The sequence below is a fragment of the Heterodontus francisci genome, unplaced genomic scaffold, assembly GCF_036365525.1.
Source record: "Heterodontus francisci isolate sHetFra1 unplaced genomic scaffold, sHetFra1.hap1 HAP1_SCAFFOLD_70_3, whole genome shotgun sequence".
Taxonomy (NCBI): Eukaryota; Metazoa; Chordata; class Chondrichthyes; order Heterodontiformes; family Heterodontidae; genus Heterodontus; species Heterodontus francisci.
Window position 1 is genome coordinate 1,791,932 of NW_027141599.1, and position 21,358 is coordinate 1,813,289.

The following is a 21,358-nucleotide window of genomic DNA, read 5'->3' on the forward strand; positions in this document are numbered from 1 at the left end:
AGGTCAGTGAGCACAGGGATGTTGGGTGAATAGAATTTGGTGTTAATTAGAAGATGGCAGCAGAGTTTTGGATTACCACAAGGTTACAGAGAGTGGAATGTGGGAGACCAGCCAGGAGTATGTTAGAATAGTCAAGTCTCGAGTTAACAAAGGCATGGATGAGGGTTTCAGCAGCAGATGAGCTGATCTGACCCCTCCTTCCCTCTCTCTTTCTCTTTCTCTCTCGTTTCCCTCACTTGCTGTGTCCTACACTCAGAATCTGATATGCCTCAATCAAGTCTCCTCTTACGCGTCTAATCTCCAGCTGATATAAGACTAGCCTGTCCAACCTTTGCTCAAAATGCAACGCACCCATTCCAGTTATTAGTTGAGTAAACCTTCTCTGAACTGCTTCCAACGCATTTAAATCCTTCCATATATTATGTGACCAGGACTGTGCACATTACTCCAGATGTCATCGCATCAATGCCATGAACAACTGAAACATAACCTCTCTGCTTTTTGAGTCAATTCCTCCTGCAATAAATGATACCATTCGATTAGTTTTCCTAATGATTTGTTGTACCTGCATACTCGCCTTATGTAATTCATGCACTAAGACACCCAGTTCCCCCTGCGTCTCAACTCTGCAACCTCTCACCATTCAGATAATGCACTTCATTTTTATTCTTCCTGCCAAAATGGACAATTACACCTTTTCCCACGTTATACTCCATTTTCCAGACTTTTTCCCACTCACTCAATCAATCTATCCCGTTATGACCCACTTCTGTCCTCCTCACAACTCACTTTCTGACGTCTTTGTGTCATCAGCAAATTCAGCAACTGCACCTTCGGTCCCTTCATCCAAGTCATTTGTATAAATTGTAAAAAGTTGAGGCCCCAGCACTGATCACTGTGGCACATACTTGTCACAGCTTGCCAAACAGAAAATGCCCCATTTATGCCTCCTCTCGCCTGCCTGTTCGGTCGCCAATCTTCTATCCATTCCAAAATGCTACCTTGTACAGCATCAGCTTTTATTTTCTGCAATGACCTTTGTTGTGGCACCTTAACAATGGGCTTCTGGATACCTAAGTACAATACATGCATCGGTTCCCCTATATCCACAGCACGTGTTACTTCTTTGGAGAACTCCAGCAAATCGGTTAAACATGATTTCCGTTTCACAAAACCATGTTGACTCTGCGTGATCACCTTGATTTTTTCTATGTGCCCTGCTATAACGTCTTGAATAATAGCTTCTAAAATCTGATCCATAGCCAGAAAGTCTTTTTCACCTTTCACAGGTCGGATGTCTATTATGTCTATTCTGATTTGGTGCTGTATTTGAACTGTCACTCCTCAATAAACTGCTGGTTACCCTTCGACCTCCTTTTAGTTAATCTGTGACCCGAGATCAGATCTCACAGTGGTGTAGGAGAGGGAACAGAGTTCATGTCAAAGTGCTGCTTCCCTTTGATATGATCCTGCATAATGGACAGGCACTACTGGGCAGTAATATGCTCAAAGATTATCAGCCGTAATTCATTATCACTGTATTTGTATATTGTAGATCTTAAAACAAACCAGTACTCTAGTGTCCAGTGTAACCTCAATATTCATGATTAAAATATCAGAAGAGTGTGAACCATACACCTCTGATGACCCTGAGGTTCAGGCGATTCTCGAGTCAGTGCTGAGTGTATTCACAACCCATAAAGATGACTGTGGAAACTTGAGCAGATCCGAAAAAATTAACTGACCAATGTGTGCTCCTCAATTTGACCGGTTAGAAAACCGGATGGCAGCTGTTGACTGACTATTGACCCCCACAAACTCAAATTAGTCACCCCTGTGTGAACCCGATTGTCTGAGAGACACCCACTCTACTCTCCAGGATTCCCAGCAGCAGGGCTGTCTTCACCACCCTGGATATCTCTAATGGTTATTGGAGTATCCCAGTAAAACTGGAGAAGCAATTTAAATTCACATTCAGTTATGATGACCAGAGATGCCCCTGGACATGTCTGTCACAAGGGGATCCACAGTAACCCCACTATTTTCCACAAACGTATGGCCAGGGCCTTTAACAGCTTTTCACACACTTTCCTGCTTGCTGCAATATGTCAATGATCTCCTCCTCATTACCACAGACCGTGTCCTCACATTTAACCCTTTTGCAGGAATACTGCAGTTACTTTGGGAGCTGGACTAAAAGACCATCCCCGTAAGGCTCAGCTGGTGTAAGAACGTGTCACCTTTCTAGGTGTCCAGACTGGATCATCCAGCATCAGCCCAGAGCAACATCAGGTCGAAACCATCCAGTGCCGACCCCTGTCCACCTCAAAGACTGCCCTGTGTCCCATGTTCAGGCTGGTGGAGTATCAGTTGACGCTTATCCAGCATCTACACCTGTCCACCTCAAAGACTGTGCTGTGTCCTATCCTCAGGCTTGTGGGGTATCAGCGGACCCTCATCCAGTATCTACCCCTGTCCACCTCAAAGACTGTCCTGTATCCTATCCCCAGGTTGGTGGGGTATCAGTGGACCCTCATCCCTCGATTTGCAGAGACTGTGATTCCTCTTTATGAACTACCTAATGGTGATGATGACCAGGTTTAACTCAGTTGGATTGAAGAGAGCACGGAAGCAGAAACACAATTGAAGAAAGCTGTCGCCTGGGTAACGTTTCATATCTCACCTAACCCTGATAAGGCTTTCCACATGGAGGTGGAGGACACAGTGAGAAGCCTGACTGTTGTCCTATGTAGATAAAACCAGGAGAAACTACTCCACATTGTGAATGACTCCAGAATTGTGAGTGGGTCTGAACTGATTTACTCTGTTTGTGAAGGACGTTTGTTAACCACGTTCTGGGGCATCAAACGTTTCACGTACATCACGTGGTTCAACAGGGTGATACTGCCCAGTACATTCTAAACTTCCCCAGTGCAGGATAGCAGTAATAATAGTATTCCCTGTCAGAGAGTCATAGAGTCATAGTCAGTTCAGCAGAGAATGAGACCATTCGGCCCAACGAGTGCATGCCAATTCTTTGTAGATTAGCCCAGTCAGTCTCTTACTCCAGCTGTCTGTCCATATTCCTGCAAGTTTATTTCCCTAAGTGTGCATCCAATATATTTTTGAAATCATTCACCATCTCTGCTTCCACTACTCACGTAGGTAGTGATTTCCAGGCTATTCCCACTCGCTGTGTAAAAAATTTGTTGCTCACATCCCCCTTTATCTGTTGCCCACAACCTTAACTCTATTCATTGTACCATTAACTAATGGGAATATCTTTTCCTTGTCTACCGCATACACACTGTTTATCACTTTGTATACCTCTATCAATTCACCCCTCAATCTCCTTGACACCAAGGAAAGCAATCCCAGCTTTTCCAGACTAACATTGTAACTACAATCCTCCATCCCTGGAACCATTCTGGTAAATCTCCTCTGCGCCCTGTCAAGGACCCTCACATCCTTCGTAATGTGTGGTGAACAGAACTGGATGCAGTACTCCAGTTGGGGCCTAACCAGAGCTTTATAAAGGTTCAGCATAACTTTCCTTCTTCAGTACTCAGTGCCTCTATTTATGAAGCCCAAGTTCCCATATGCTTTACTAAGGCCTCTCTCAATATGTCCTTTCACCTTCAATTATCGATGTACATGAACCCCATGTGCCTCTGTCCATGCACACTGTTTAGAACGGTACCATTAAGTGTATATTGGCTCTTCCTGTAACTTCTGATAATATTCGTCTCATCATATTTGTCTGTATTAAATTCCATCTGCCTCCTGGCTGCCCATTCTGAACAAAGAACAAAGAACAGTACAGCACAGGAACAGGCCATTCGGCCCTCCAAGCCTGAGCCGATCTTGATGCCTGCCTGAACTAAAACCTTCTGCACTTCCGGGGACGGTATTGATTTATTCCGTTCCTATTCATGTATTTGGCAAGATGCCTCTTAAACGTCGCTATTGTCTCTGCTTTCAACACCTCCCCCGGCACAAATTTCCAGGCATTCACCACCCACTGTGTAAAGAACCTGCCTCACACACACCCTGTAAACTTTGTCCCTTTCACCTTAAACCTATGTCCCCTAGTAACTGACTCTTCCAGCCTGGGAAAAAGTTTCTGACCATCTACTCTGTCCATGCCGCTCATAACTTTATAAACCTCTATCATGTCGCCATTTCACCCCCGTCGTTCCAGTGAAAACTATCCGAGTTTATCCAACATCTCCTCATAGCTAATGCCCTTCAGACCAGGCAACATCCTGGTAAACCTCCTCTGTACCCTCTCCAAAGCCTCCACGTACTTCTGGTAGTGTGGCGACCAGAATTGCATGCATTATTCTAAGTGTGGCCTAACTAAAGTTCTGTTCAGCTGCAGCATGACTTGCCAATTTTTATAATCTATGCCCCGACCGATGAAGGCAAGCATGCCATATGCCTTCTTGACTACCTTATCAAACTGCGTTGCGATTTTCAGTGACCTGTGGACCTGTACACCCAGATCTCTCTGCCTGTCAATACTCCTAAGCGTTCTGCCATTTACGGTATACCTCCCACTTGCATGAGACCTTCCAAAATGCATTACCTCACATTTGTCTGGATTAAACTCCATCTGCCATTTCTCCGCCCAAGTCCCCAACTGCTGTATCCTCTGACATTCCTCATCACGATCCACAACTCCTCCAACCTTTGCATCATCCACAAACTTACTACTCAGACCAGCTACATTTTCCTCCAAATCATTTATATATACTACAAACAGCAAAGGTCCCAGCACTGATCCTTGCTGAACACCACGAGTCACATCCCTCCATTCAGAAAAACACCCATCCACTGATACCCTCTGCCTTCTGTGGCTGAGCCAGTTCTGTATCCATCTTGCCAGCTCACCTCTGTACCCGTGTGATTCATCGTTTGTACCAATCTGCCATGAGGGACCTTGTGGAAGGCTTTACTGCAGTCCATATAGATAACATCTACATGGCGGCACCGTGGCGCAATGGTGAGCACCGCAGCCTCACAGCTCCAGCGACCCAGGTTCGATTCTGGGTACTGCTTGTGTGTAGTTTGCAAGTTCTCCCTTGACTGCGTGGGTTTGCGGGGGGACTCCAGTTTCCTCCCACAGCCGGAGACTTGCAGGTTGATCGGTATATTGGCCATTATAAATTACCCCTCCTGGAGGGAGGTGGTGGGGAATATGGGATTGCTGTACGGTTAGTATAAATGGGCGGTTGTTAGTCGAAACTGACTCGATGGGCTGAAGGGTCTGTTCCAGTGTTGTGTCTCTAAATAAAATAAGTAAACATCAACTGCTCTTCCTTCATCAATCATCTTTCTGTGCTGCATCAATCTCTGACACTATGAGCAAAAGATACAGAGAGTAGAGAGAGAGAGATTGTTTGAAAAAAAGATAGGGAAATAGAAAGAGCGAGAAGATCGGCTTTTAATAGTTTTTTGGGCAGAGGGGCAGATCTGCCCCTTTCCTTTCCTGTTGAGGCAGGTGACACACAAACTTCCTGCTCCCTCATCATTTCCATGAATTCTACGTGCCGCTTTGGGAGATCCGTGCTGCTGTCTGTCTGCCCACTTAACAGGGACCTAACTGTGTGTGAGGCTGGCATGCGTTTCAGACAGGATTCAGATCTTAAAGGCAGTCTGTCACTTAAAGGGAGGCTTCACTGAAGCATCGGAGGCTGCTGCTGCAAACGGATACAGGGCAAATGGAATATTAGGCAGAGAGAGGGCTCTGCGGTTCACGGATATTATGCTGGAAGCCTTAGTCATGAGGTTGACGGGGGAGAGGGGCCAAGTTTCTGTGGGGTGGGGTGGAGACCTTCAAGAAACGCACTCTGTAGGGAATGGGAGCAGGTGGCCAGGGAGGTGAATGCAAGATGTCTGGCACTGAGGACCTGGCAGCAGAGCCAGAAGTAGTTTAATGAGCTCCCACGGGTGGTCAATGTCAGTGAATCCATCGCCATGTGGCATCTCCTAGATCCAACACCACCAACCTCTCACACTGCTCAATGTACCACACGCCCATCACTCACCCATCAGCAGTCCCTCACACTCAGGACTCACACCTAATTTTCACATACTCCACCTCACCCTCACACACCTTCCCCTGATACCAGCCTCATACCCACCTCTCTCTGCATCCATATACCTCCAGCTATTCAGCTATGGCAGGCACATCACCCAAACACAGTGCAACACAATCAGTGACATTCTGCCCTCTCACTTGCAGGACAGGGTGGCCCATAATCACAGGGAGCAGCAGTGAACCGGTGGGGACCAGAGATACCTTCATCCCCTGAGCCTGAGGGAGGAGATAGGTCTTCACATCATGGAACTGTCTGTAACACAGCCCGTCGCATCCGGCATCACCGAGAGCATTCAGGATGTTGCTATATTTCTGCCTTATGTCCCTTCTTAACTCCCATCTCGCCCTCATCCTGCTGTCTGGGATGATGTACAAGCTACAGATGGTGGGACCATGGACCTCCTGCTTTCCATCCCATCCCCAATCCCTGACCCCAACTCTCCCATTCCGATTTTATACTTTCCAATGATAACCCGAAACTGACAGCTTCCCAATCACAGCAGCTGCAGGAGAATGAGAGAGAGAGAGAGCAGCATCATAGCATTGAAAGTGAAGCCCCATCATTTGGTCTGAAACTCATCGTCACCAGATCAAATACTTACACTGCGTGTACCTTAGAGGCTGGTATAGAGTCGGAATCTGCACGTGGTGAGTCACCGAGCACAGGTGAGCTGCAGACGGGCCAGGAGGAAAGGATAGTTCATGTGTCAGCTCACCAGAAGGCAAGGTCACAAATGAGTTATAATACAGAGGACTCAGATACGAACATTGCTGGAACAGCATAAGGAGAATGGTGATGGACATGTACAATGAGATACTTTGTCCACTGACAGGCCTATCAGACAGTCTGTTGTCACTGTCAAGGAATGTGGAGGAGTCTGGGAGCTCCAGCATGGCACAGGACATTGCAAATAGCTTGAAGACCATTCTTTCCCCTGTGGAAGTGGTCACTAACTCCATGGCAGCACTAGCGGACCCAGCCGTGATACAGTGTCTGGTGACCATTGTTTCAGCTTCCACTGCAGCACAGACGGCAGACACCCAACGTCTCAGTGCTGCAGTGGAAGCTCAGTCTGAGGTTATGAGATCCATGCTTGCTGCCATGCAGGATCAGATGCTGCAATCACGACTGTGGACATCAGTGTTCAAAGTGGTTTGCAGGCTCTCACAGCAGTCCAGCAATCTGTGATCCAGTAGATTACTGGGATTGATGAGGTGTCACCCCGTGGGAGTGACAGTGTCTCCGTGGAGCAGGAACCTGCTGTCCTCTCTCAGGATGACAGTATTTGTTCTCCCTTCATTGCCACCCCACCAGTCTCCTTTCTGTTATCCATCAGCCAGCCCAGGCTGCTGCTGTTCATGTCGAGGTGGTGCAGTCTGAATCCGATACCACAAAGGCTGGAGCTGCTCGTGGACATCCTGCAAGGCCATCTGCAGTCTCCCCCAGTGAAGGTCAGCAGCCGTCCACCAGCCATGCTGCAGTCACTGGGGAAACACTGTGTAGGAGCACTCGGCAAGTTGAGCGAATACATGAGACAGGTACTAATGGAATACACAAGGGTGAATAGTCCAGTTTTGTTTGTATAATTGGATGTGTTGTTCTATTAAGATGTTAATCAAAATTATTTTGCTGGTGCTTTTTATTGCAGGATTGTCTCCAAGGGGACACTGTGATGGGGCGTCTCAGATGGGTGTAATGGTGGAGAATGGGGGATCCATGGTAGGAAAGGGAAGTTGCGACAGGGCATAGATAGTGAGTAGAATGGGCAGACAAGTAGCAAGTGGCAGTTGGAAGTGTGAGGCAAGTGTGCGGTGAGGCATTTTGACAGAAATTTAAAGAAGGCAATAAAGACTTAATCGCACAGTTGTAAACAGTGTGCAGGAACAGCGAGACCTGTGGGTGCATGTGCATCCATCTTTAAAGGTGCCAGGACATACTGAGAGAACGGTTAATAAGCTACATATAATCTTACATTTCATAAATAGAAGTATTGAGTGCAAAAGCATAGAAGTTATGATGAACGTCTACAAATCTCTGGTTAGTTCTCAGCTGACGTATTGTGTCCAATTCTGGTCATCACATTTCAGAAAGATTGTGAAAGTCCTTGAAATGGTGCACAGGAGATTTAACAGAATGGTTCCAGGGATGGAAGATTTTATTTGCAAGGTTAGTTTACAAGATTATGATAGGGTTAGATAATTTAGACAATGAAAAACTGTTCCCATACACTGAAGAAACAAGGACTAGTGAACACAGATTGAAGGTTTTGGTGCAAGAGATGCAGCGGGTGATAATGACCTGGAACTCACTGCCCTACGGGGTGTTGGAAACAGAGACAACCAATGACGTCAAATGAAAACTGGTGGGCACTTGAAGGATATGGATTTGCTACAGGATTGCGCGAGGGAATGGGACTGACTGGATAGCTCCATGGAGCGCCAGCATGGACATGAAGGGATGAATGGCCACCTTCTGTGCCACAAATGACTCTATTACTGTCTATGACTCTATGTGGATACAGCGCCTTTTGCTGCTTGGAAAGATCGAGATACATAGAAGTTCAATGAAACTGTGAACTTAACGGTCACTGACAGCTTCGTCCTCACCCTGGTGTGAGGCTCCAGAACGTGTTACAGGAGGTGACGCAGCGCTGTGACCACCTCCTTATTGAATCAGAGTCACCTCACACACTGCTCCTGGTTTACGTGTAGGTAGGAAAAATGCTATTGGAAAACCCGGGCTTGGTCGGGCAGAGGCCCTACCTCCTCCCTCTTTACAGAGCTTCTCCTCTCTGCAGCTCTGCGCCATTTTTTGGACATGTGACAGACACAGAGACACTGTAACTACAGTCCCCATACCTCGTCCAGAGTTGCGTCACCAAATTCTCTTTCTCCCTGAATGTCTGCAGCAGCTCACAACACAACCTCCAGAAAACCATCCACAGCACCTCCACTAACTTTACAACAGCAGAAGTAAGTCAAATGCCTGGTCCTTTTAAATAACACTCGAGGGGGTTCTTCGTGCTGCTGAATGTATGTTCAGCTGACAGTGATGAACACAGGTGGTCAGTGGACATGTACAGACCAAGTTGCAAAGACGGACATCAAAGCTGCTGGAATGGCTGATTGATGTCAATTCAGACTCCTGCTCACACGCATAGCACATGTTCGGTACACACAGGCTCGTGCCCTGTCCAGCCTGGAGCACTGTGCAGGCCACAACTGTGACCAGTTGTGCAGTTCGCATCATTTTATGGATTCAGGTTTCATAGTGTTTGTCCCAGTGGCAGCAGAGAGCCGAAAATCACAGCCACGGAAGATGTAGAGTGACAGCAACTCACTTTCAAAATGGATTTGGCAAAATACGTGAATGGGACTAATTGGAAGGGTGAGGTCATGTAGAGATTCAAACACAAGAATGAGAATATTAAAATTAAGGTGCAGCCAGACCGGGAGCCAATGTAGGTCAGTCAGCACAGGGGTGATGGGTGATCGGGACTTGGTGCGAGATAGGATGCAGGTAGCAGAGTTCTGGATGGCCTGTGGTTTATGGAGGTTTATAAATGGGAGGATGACCAGGATAGAATTGGAATAGTCAAGTGTGGATTTAACAAAGGCACAGATGAGGGTTTATGTGGCAAATGTGCTGAAGCCGAGGTGAAGACGGGTGATATTACAGAGGTGGTAGTAGGCAGGGTTGATGATGGAGAGAATATGGTGATGAACTCAGCTCTTGTTTAAATAGAACACAGAGGTTGCATATAGTCTGTTTCAGCCTCAGACATTGGGCAGGGAGGGAATTGCAGACAGTGAAAATGGAATTGAGTTTCTGACAGAGACTGAGGACAAGACTGAAGTTAATCCCAAGATTTACATGACAAGAGCACAATATCTGTGAAATATGGTTAATAGATATAATAGTCTGATACAGAGACTTACCAGGAACACCAACAATCGCAAGGATGGGATAGTAAATCGTTTGAATCAACTTCATTGCATAATAGATCCGACCATTTAATGTTATCCAATAATAATCTGCAGTAACAAGGCCAAACCAAAAGGAGAAACTCCTGCCCATTGTTGTTACATTCCCATCTATTGTTCTCAGATTCTGACCCATTGTTGCCACATTCCAATCTATTGTTCTCAGATTCTGATCTATCCTCTCCATCTCTCTGCAGCCACAGACCCCTGTTAGTGCCGGGGTTGATGCTCCCACCTACACTATGTGATAACACATTGAAAGGAGTCCCTTATTAATAGAAGAGGGAAACCCTCCAGTGGCACAATTAGGGCCCATGGTGACTGACATTAATTACAGTCACTGAACAAACAGGCTCAGTTAACCCCTTCCAATCCTTCACTTTTTTGTACCACAATAAATTGTACCCGGTCGACATGGGATATATGAGGTTTGTTGAGGGAAGGAGTGCTGGAACTAGCAGAGGTACTGACCAGAAGCTTCCAATACTCCTTGGATATGAGAGTGTCATCAGAGGACTGGAGGGTTGTAAATCTTGCACCCTGTTTGCAAAAGGAGACATGACATCAACCCAGTAATTTCTGACCAGTCCATCTGCAGTCGATGGTTGGAAATTTCAGGAGGCCGTAACCCAGTACAAAAATACATCTTTCTTGGATAACATGGGATTATAAATGACAAACAGCATAGGTAGGTTAATGGAAATTCGCGTGTAAAAATCTTGATCAAGTTCGTTGATGACATAACTGTGAATATTGATGAGAATAGTGTGTTTCGTGTTATGTATGCAGGCATTCAAAAGGCCTGTGATCAAATGACATTTCATAGACTTGTTATGCAAAATGGAACACATGGATTAATGTGACAGTAGTAGTGTGGATAAGACACTGACTCAGGGACAGAAATCAGAGGGAAGTGGTGAACAGACATTGTTCATAACGGGGGAGGGGGAATATACAGTGCTGTTTCTCAGAGATCGATATTAGAACCAGTGCTGTTCCTGACAGATAGATAGATATATAAATGAGAGAGACCTTAATGTAAAAAAAAATAATTTCAACTCTTGCAAATGACATGAAACTCATAACTAAGTGTAGCAAAAATGCAAACCGCAGAATTATCCAACCTCACTGAACTTTTATTGTTTTTTATTGGTTCTGGACTCCAATCCAACACAAATTTATTTGTCACTCTGTAATTCATGTGTGTGTGATTTCTGTGTGAGTGCATGCATGAATGTGTAGCATATAATTTTTTATTATTTTATTTAGATTCAGTTTAGATTGTTAATTATAATAAACTCACCTCTGTTTGAACTGAAGGAAACATGTCTGATTGGTTATTTCACGATCACAACAAATGTAAAAGGTAAAAAATGCACTGAAGTGGCCAGCACGTCCACTACTAAAAAGGAATAAACCCTGTTATGATCAAATCAAATATAGGGCAAGAAGAGAGCCTAGGACCCCTCCTCACCTGGCTGTATCAGAAATGTGGAGGCTCGAGGGATTGTAACGCAATGACAAACGAGAAATTAGTAGTGGGAAAAACGATTGATGCTGAGAATAAAAATTTAAAATTTAAATGCAGATTTTATTGTGGTTTTCATTGCTAGAACACAAAAATGTCCTCATTCGAAGACAGTACTTTCCGAAGCTAGAGTATACGAATATGTGAACATATGAATTAGGAGCAGGAGTAGGACACTCGGCCATTCAATAAGATCATGACCAATCTGATTGCAACCTCCACTCCACATTCCTACCTACACCCGATAACCATTCAACCCATTTCTTATCAAGGATCTATCTAGCTCTTCCTTACAAATATTTAAAGACTTTGCTGTCACTGCCTTTTGAGGAAGAGAATTCCAAAGACTCAAGACACTCAGAGAAAAAATATTCTCCTCAACTCTGTTTGAAATGGGCGACCCCTTATTTCTAGATACTCCCAGAACGGGGAATATCCTTTCCACATCCACCCTGTCAAGACCCCTCAGGATCATATATGTTTCCATCAATTCGCCTCTGACTCTTGTAAATTTCTGTGGATATAAGTCTCAAATGGCTTTTACAGAAATGTGGAGGTTCTAGAGATCGTAACCCAACGACAAATGAGAAATTGGAACTGTCAGAGTCACCGAGTTAAACAGCACAGAAACAGTCCCTTTGTCCCACTGTGTCTGTGTCGGCTGTCAAGCCAATCCATTCCAATCCCATTTTCCAGCACTTCGTCCATAACCTTGTATGCTCTGGCGTTTCAAGTGCTCATCTAAATACTTCTTCAACGTTGTGAGTGTTCCTGCATCTACCACCCTGACCTTAAATCAACACTCCGGGTTACTGACACCGTCGCTATGGGAAAAACGTTTCTTCCTATGTACCCTATCAATGTCCCTCATAATTTTGTATACATCAATCATGTCCCCCCTCAGCCTTCTCTGCTCTAAGGAAAACAACACGAGACTATCCACTCTCTCTTCATAGCTGAAATGTTCCAGCCCATGCAACATTCTGGTGAATCTCCTCTGCACCCTCTTTAGTGCAATCACATCCTTCTTATAGTGTGGTGACCAGAACTGTACACAGTACTCCAGTTGTGGCCTAACTAGCGTTTTATACAGATCCATCATAACCTCCCCACACTTATATTCTATACCTCAGCTAATAAAGGCAAGCATTTCATATGCCTTCCAAACCACCTGTGCTGCTGCCTTCGGTGATCTATGGACAAGTACATTAATATCCCACTGACCTTCTGTACTTCCCAGCGTGCGACCATCCATTGTATATTCCCTTGCCTTGTTCGTCCTTCTAAAATGCATCACGTAACATTTCTCAGGATTAAATTCCATTAGCCGCTGCTCTGCCCATCTTACCAGCCCATCTATATCGACCTATAATCTAAGGCTTTCCTCCACACTATTTATGACACCACGAATTTTTGTGTCATCTGTGAACTTACTGATCATACCTTCTAAATTCACGTCTAAATTATAGATGTACACCAGAAACAGCAATGGTCCCAGCACCGATCCCTGTGGTACACCACTGGTCACAGGCTTCCAACCACAAAAACAACCCTCGACCATCACCCTCTGCCTCATGCTAGTAAGCCAATTTTGGATTCAATTTGCCAACTTGCACTGGATACCATGGGCTCCTATCTTACAAACATAGTACATAGGCGCAAGAACAGGCCATTCGGCCTTTCAAGCCTGCTCCACCATTCATTATGATCATGGCCGATCATCCAACTCAGTAACCTGTTCCCGCTTTCCCCCCATATCCTTTGATTCTTTTCGACCCAAGAGCTATATCTGACTCCTTCTTGAAAACATACAATGTTTTGGCCTCAACCGCTTTCTGTGGGAGCGAATTCCACTGGCTCACCACTCTCTGGGTGAAGAAATTTCTCCTCATCTCAGTCCTGAAAAGCTAACCCCTTATCCTTAGTCTATGACCCCTGCTCTGAACTCCCCCACCATCGGGAGCATCCGTCCTGCATCGACCCTGTCAATTCCTTTTAGAATTTTAGAGGTATCTATGAGATTTCCCCTTCACTCTTCAGAAATCTTGTGAAATCCTAACCGACGCAATCCCTCCTCATACGTCAGTCCCGCCATCCCAGGGATCAGTCTGGTAAACCTTCGCTGCAGTCCCTCTATGGCAAGAACATCCTTACTCAGATAAGGAGACCAAAACGGCGCACAATATTCCAGGTGTGGCCTTACCGAGGCCCTGTACAATTGCAGCAAGCCATTCCTGCTTCTGTACTCGAATAATCTCGCTATGAAGGCCAACATAGCATTTGCCTTTTTAACCGCCTGTTGCACCTGAATGCTTACCTTCAGCGACTGCTGTACAGGAACGCCCAGGTCTCGTTCCATATTCCCCTCTCTCTGTTTATAGCCGTTCAGATAATAGTCTGCCTTCCTGTTTTTGCTACCAAAGTGGATAACCTCACATTTATCCACATTATACTGCATCTGCCATGCATTTGCCCACTCACTCAACTTGTCCAAATCACCCTGAAGCCACTCTGCTTCTTCCTCACAACGCACCCTCCCACTCAATTGTGTGTCATCTGCAAATTTGGACATATTACATTTAGTTCCCTCATCTAAATCATCAATATACATTGTGAATAGCTGGGGTCCCAGCACCAATCCCTGCGGTACCCAACTATTCATTGCCTGTCATTCAGAAAAAGACCCATTTATTCCTACTCTTTGTTTCCTGTCTGGCAACCAATTTTCTATCCATCGCAATACACTACCTCCAATCCCATGTGCTTTAATTTTACACGCCAATCTCTTATGTGGGACTGTGTCGAAAGCCTTCTGAAAGTCCAAATAAACAATATCCACTGGCTTCCTCTCATCAACTCTACTAGTTACACCCCCGAAGAATTCTGGTAGATTTGTCAAGCATGATTTCCCTTTCGTAATTCCCTGCTGACTCTGTCCGATTCTATCACTTTTCTCAAAGTGCTCTGCTTTAAAATCTTTGAGAATGGAGTATAGAATTTTCCCCACTACGAACGTCAGGCTGACTGGTATATAATTCCTTCTTTTCTCTCTCCCTCCCTTTTTAAAATAGTGGGTTACATTATCTATCCTCCAATCTGTAGGAAATGCTTCAGAGTCCATAGGATCTTGAAAGATGACCACCAATGCATCCAATATTTCTAGGGCCAATTCCTTAAGTACTCTGGGACTTCTTAAGTACTTCTTAGCCCATCTCCCAAGCGGGACCTTATCAAAAATGCTCATCGACACGTCCAGTCACCTCCTCGAAAGATTCAATCAAAGTTTGAGATACGATTTCCCTCTGACAAAGCCTGACTATCCCTGATTAATCCCTGCCTCTTCATGTGGAGATTAATCCTATCTGTTAGATTTTTTCTCCAATAGTTTCCCTATCAATGATGTTATACTCACTGGCCTGTAATTACATGATTTATCCCTTCTTCTTGAATAATGGTAACACATTCACTATTCGCCAGTCCTCTGGCATCTCTCCTGTGGCCAGAGAAGTGGTAAAATCAATTGACTCTGAGAAAAATAAATCATTTCATTGCAGATTTTACTGTGGTTTTCACTGTTAGAACATTAAAATGTCCACATTCGAAGTCAGTACCTTCTGCAGCCAGAGCATACGAACATATGAATTAAGAGCAGAAGGAGGCCACTCGGCCCCTCGAGCCTTCTCTGCCATTCAATAAGATCAGGGCTAATCTGATTGCAAACTCGACTCCACATTCCCACGTACCCCCGATATCCTTTCACCCACTTTCTCATCAAGAATCTATCTACCACTGCCTTAAAAATATTGAAAGACCCTGCTTCCACTTCCTTTTGAGGAAGAGAGTTCCAAAGACCCACGACCCTCTGAGAGAAAGCGATTCTCCTCTTTCCTGTTTTAAAAGGGCGACCCCTTATTGTTAAATAGTGACCCAGAATTCTAGATTCTCCAACAAGAGGAAACATCCTCTCCACATCCACCATGTCAAGAACGCTCAGGATCATATATGTTACAATCAAGTCGCCTCGTACTCTTCTAAACTCCAGCGGATACAAGCCTAGCCTGCCATTCTTTCCTCGTCAGACAATCCACCTATTTCAGGTATTAGTCCAGTAAACCTTTCCTGAACTGACTCTAATGCATTTGCATCCTTCCTTACATAAGATCACCAATATTGTACACAGTCCTCCAGATGTGATCTCACCAATGCCCCGTCTAACTGAAGCATAATCTCCCTACTTTTGTATTCAGTTCCCCTCACAATCAACAACATTCCATTAGCTTTCTGAAGGAATTGCTGTACCTGCATACTAGCCTCGTGCGATTCGCACACTGGGACATCCAGATACCTCTGCATCTCAGAGCTCTGCAATCTCTCACCGAGGTCCCGCATGACAGACTGGTACAAAAGGTGAGGTCACACCGGATCAGAGGTAAGCTGGCAATATGGATACAGAACTGGCTCGGTCAGAGAAGACAGAGGGTATCAGTGGATGGGTGCTTTTCTGAATGGAGAGATGTGACGAGTGATGTTCCACAGGGATCAGTGCTGGGACCTTTGCTGTTTGTAGTATAGATAAATGATTTGGAGGAAAATGTAGTTGGTCTGATTAGTAAGTTTGCGGACGACACAAAAATTGGTGCAGTTGTGGATAATGATGAAGATTGTCAGAGGATACAGCAGGATATAGATCGGTTGGAGACTTGGGCGGAGAAATGGCAGATGGAGTTTAATCCAGACAAATGTGAGGTAACGCATTTTCCAAGGCCTAATGCACATGGGAGGTATACCGTAAATGGCAAACCCTTAGGAGTACTGATAGGCAGAGAGATCTGGGCATACAGCTCCACAGGTCACTGAAAGTGGCAACGCAGGTGGATAAGGTAGTCAAGATGGCATATGGCATGCTTGCCTTCATCGGTCGGGCCACAGAGTATAAAAATTGGCAAGTCGGGTTGCAGCTGTACAGAACCTTAGTTAGGACACACTTAGAATATTGCGTGCAATTCTGGTCGCCACACTCCCGGAAGGACGTGGAGGCTTTGGAGAGGGTACAGAGGAGTGCTGCCTGGTCTGGAGGGCATTAGCTATGAGGAGAGGTTGGAAAAGCTCCGATTGTTTTCACTGGAACGACGGAGGTGGAGAGGCGACATGATAGAGATTTACAAAGTTATGAGCGGCACGGACAGTGTGGATAGTCAGAAGGTTTTTCCCAGGGTGGAAGAGTCAGTTACTAGGGGACATAGGTTTAAGCTTCGAGGGGCAAAGATTAGAGGGGATGTGCGAGGCACGCTTTTTACATAGATGGTGGTGAGTGCCTGGAACTTGCTGCGAGTGGACGTGGTGGAAGCAGATACGATAGCGACATTTAAGAGACATTTTGACAAATATATGAGTAGGAAGGGAATAGAGGGATATGGGCCCCGGAAGTGCAGGACGTGTTAGTTTAGGCAGGCATCAAGATCGGCGCAGGCGTGGAGGGCCGAATGGCCTGTTCCTGTGCTGTACTGTTCTTTGTTCTTTGTTCACCATTTAGATAATATGCTTCTTTTTTACTCTTTCTGCCAAAATGGACAATTTCACACTTTCCCACATTATACTCCGTTTGCCAGGTCTTTGCCCTCCCACTTAACCTATCTATATTCCTTTGTAGCCTCCTTATGTCCTCTTCACAGCTTATTTCCCTATCTATTTTGTGTCATCAGCAAATGTAGCAACCGTACCTTCGGTCCCTTCATCCAAGTCATTTATATAAATTGTAAAAAGTTGAGGCCCCAGCACAGATCCCTGTGGCACACCACTCGTTACATCTTGCCAACTAGAAAATGACCCATTTTTGCCTACTTTGTTTCCTGATAGCTAGCCAATCCTCTATCTATGCCAGAATGTTACCCTCTACACTATAACCTTTTAATTTCCGCAATAACCTTTGACCTGGCACCTTATCAAATGCTTTCTGGAAATCTAAGTACAGTACATCCACTGGATCCCCTTTCTCCACAGCACATGTTACTTCTTCAAAGAACTCCAACAAATTGATTAAACAAGATTTCCCTTTCAGAAGACCATGCTGACTCTCCCTGAATACTTTGATTGTTTTTCTAAATGTCTGCTATTACGTCTTGAATAATAATGTCTCACATTTCCCGCAAGAGAGATGTGAAGCTAACTGGCCTGTAGTTTCTGTCTCCCTCCCTTTTTGAATAACATGTTGCATTGGTAATAAAGGAGTTACATACAGAGTGAAGTAACTCGGTATCGGTTAAAACCCCTCTCTGTTGAAAAGTTGAGTAATATAGTTGGACAGTTAGGGATTACTCTCTGTCCAAAAGCTCGGAAACACGAAATCCTAAGACTTGTGGCCAACCATTTTTCACTTGAAGCTGAAGACTCAAACAGGGTTAGAATCACTAACAGATAGAGTAATGTTTGCTTCGGTAAAATTAGAACAGAAGAGACTGGAATTAGAATTCCAGAGAGAGCAAGAAAGAGCAGAGTGAGTGTCAAGAAAGGTAAAAAAATAAGAGTGTTCCAGAAGGAGAAGTAGGAAAGGGAGTTGATGCGGATCAAACAACTGGAGAAAGACCCAGTACACCCAGTGAAGGCACAGATAGTGAGAGAGCTACCCTTAGCTCATGACCCTGTGCTGAGCTGTTAACGTTCACCCAGTTCATTCTAAATTTCAATGAGGAGGATGTGGCAGAATTTTTCATCACTTTTGAAAAGCTTGCAAAGCAGCTGAAATGGCCAGCAGAGACTGGATACTGTTTTCACAAAGCGAAATAACAGAAAAGCCCATGAGGTTTATTCATTGTTGCCAGATGAAAATTCATCAGATTATGAAATAACTAAAAATTATATCCTGGGCGCATATGAGATAGTACCAGAGGTGTAGCAGCAAAAATTCCAAACCCTCCAAAATCAGCCTGACTAAACTGCCTCGAGTCTGAATGAGTTTAGCAGCTCAGGAACCTAGGAGCAGAAGTAGGCCATTCAGCCCATCAAGCCTGCTCTGCCATTCAATATGATAGTGGCTGATCATCCACTTCAATGTCTTTTTCCCACATTATCCCCATATCCCTTTCTGTCAGTGGTACTTAGAAATCTGTCAATCTATACTTTAGCATGCTCCATCACTGAGCTTCCACAACTCTATGGAATAGAGAATTCTGAAGTAAAGAAATGTCTCCTCATCCTAGTCCCGAGTTACTTCCCTCTTATGTTGAATGTTTGACTGCTGGTTCTAGTCTTCCCAACCTTGGGAATCATATTAGCTGCATCTATCCTGTCTATCCCTTTATGTATTTTGTAGGTTTCAAAGAGATCCCCTCTCATTCTTCGAAACTGTAGAGACTACAAGCCCAGTTTGCCCAATCTCGCTTCAGAGAACAGTCCTTCCATCCCAGGAACATGTCTGGTGAACCTTCCTTGATTTCCCTCCATGGCAATAATATCCTTCCTAGGTTAAAGGGACCAAAACTGCACACAGTACTCCAGGTGCGGTCTAACCTCGGTGCTGTACAATTGAAGTGAGCTATCACTACCCCTGTACTCAAATATTCTTGCAATAAAGGCGGACATACCATTAGCCCTCTTATTGCTTGCTGAACCTGTTTGTTTGGCTTCAGTGACTTATTGACGACGAGACTGTCTACATAGTAAAAGCACATAAGAACTTACTTGAGACACAGGGCTCGTTTGACAACAATACACAGTGCTTTCAAACTTAGGGGGGCTTGGTGAAAGGAGGAAGAGCACACAAATGGCACAGAGAATTTCAGACAGTCCAGAAAAACTGACTGAAACAGAATGAGATGCTTCCAGACAGTGCCTTGCACATACCAGATAAAAAAGTTGCTTTGGACACGTGATATGATTATACTTACAGTAGACAATGAGAGACCGTGAGAAATGAAAGTGCTGACCAGGCTCTTACTGAACCCAATATGGAATTGTCATTATGTCATTGTACCAGACCCCGATGAGTATGTAAGAGGGGAGAGTCTTGGAAACAAGATTTAACCCCTGACTGAAACTGGGGACGGCACTAGAACCCCAGGATAGAACACTCGAGAAGACACCCTGAGTGCAGGACTCGGGGAACAGAAGGGCAACCGCAAGTCTGAGACTGATCACCTTGTGTCTCACAAAGAACAAAGAACAGTACAGCACAGGAACAGGCCATTCATCCTCCAAGCCTGCGCCGATCTTGATGCCTGCCGAAACTATCACCTTCTTCACTTTCGGGGCCCATATTCGCTTCCTATTCATATATTTGTCAAGATGTCTCTTAAACGTATTGATGGTTAATATAACATGCAAGCAGGGAGAGCTTGTACTTTGATGATTCACTGTGTGACTAAAACATTTATATACGTTTGCCAGTCCGCTTTTGTGAATTCTTTAAGAGTAAGTGCAGATTAGGCACAGCATGATTGGCGATCCCAGATGGGACTTGGTTGCAATACCAGTTATGGCTTTTTCAAATAGTCTCGCCAAGTTCGAACTAATTTAAGAATTCAATGGATTGGTGAACGGTTAAGTAATTATGGCCAAGGCAGATTGGGACTTGGGATTCCGAAAATAATTGAAGGGCAAGTGGCCCTCGTGGATAGGTTTGGCAGTTAAAAAGTGCACGGGCCAGGGGTCTGTCTTAAGCCAATTCCAGACTCCAGCTGACAAGGTTGAATACAGTATCGGTCAGACTGAGAGGGAAGCAGAGAGAGTGAAGGAACAGCTCACAAGAGTGGCACAGAAGTGCTCTGACTTTCTGACCGCATTGACGGTTCTGCTCTGTTCACAGAAGGAGCGGGTGTACCAGTCAGCGGATCATTCCAAATGTCAGCAGGAGATAAGTAAATAACAGTTTCAACTCTCAGCGCAATGAGCTATAATATGCACGTTTGCAGCAAGGGTGGATGATGACAATGACGACTTTAATCAGGCCGACTTGACAGACAAGGCCACAAAGTACCATGATGATGGTTACAGTCCTTGGGATGGCCATCTCCCGAACCCCCAATCGAGCCTTAGACCCCCACCCTGGCCTTATGTATGGCCCATTATTAACGGGGAAGGGGGGTCAGTGGGCTCCATGACTATGTTTATGACAGAGTGATATAAAAATACAATGAATTAGTGAAATTTCAAATGAGTAAAATCAAGTTACTGTGGCTTTTCATTCAAATGTGCGAATGTTGGAAGCTTCCAGGAATGAAATATTATAACAATATTAGGCAGGAACTGAAGAATTTAGATTGGGGGCGGCTGTTTGAGGGTATATCAACATCTGACATGTGGGCGTCTTTCAAGCATCAGTTGATTAGAAACCAGGACCAGCATGTTCCTGTGAGGAAGAAGGATACGTTTGGCAAGTTTCGGGAACTTTTGATAACGAAGGATAGTGTGAGCCTCGTCAAAAAAGAAAAATGAAGCATTCGTTATTGCTATAAGACTGGGAATGGACGAAGCCCTTGAGGTATATAAAGAAAGTAGGAAGGAATTTAAAGATTCAGGAGGGCTAAAAGGGATCATGAAAAGTCATTGTCAAACAGGATTAAGGAGAATCCCAAGGCTTTTTATACGTATATAAAGAGCAAGAGGGTAACCAGGGAAAGGGTTGGCCCACTCAAGGACAGAGGAGGGAATCTATGTGTGTAGCCAGAGGAAATGGGAGAGGTACTAAATGAGTACTTTGCATCAGTATTCACCAAGGAGAAGGATTTGGTGGATGATGAGTCTAGAGA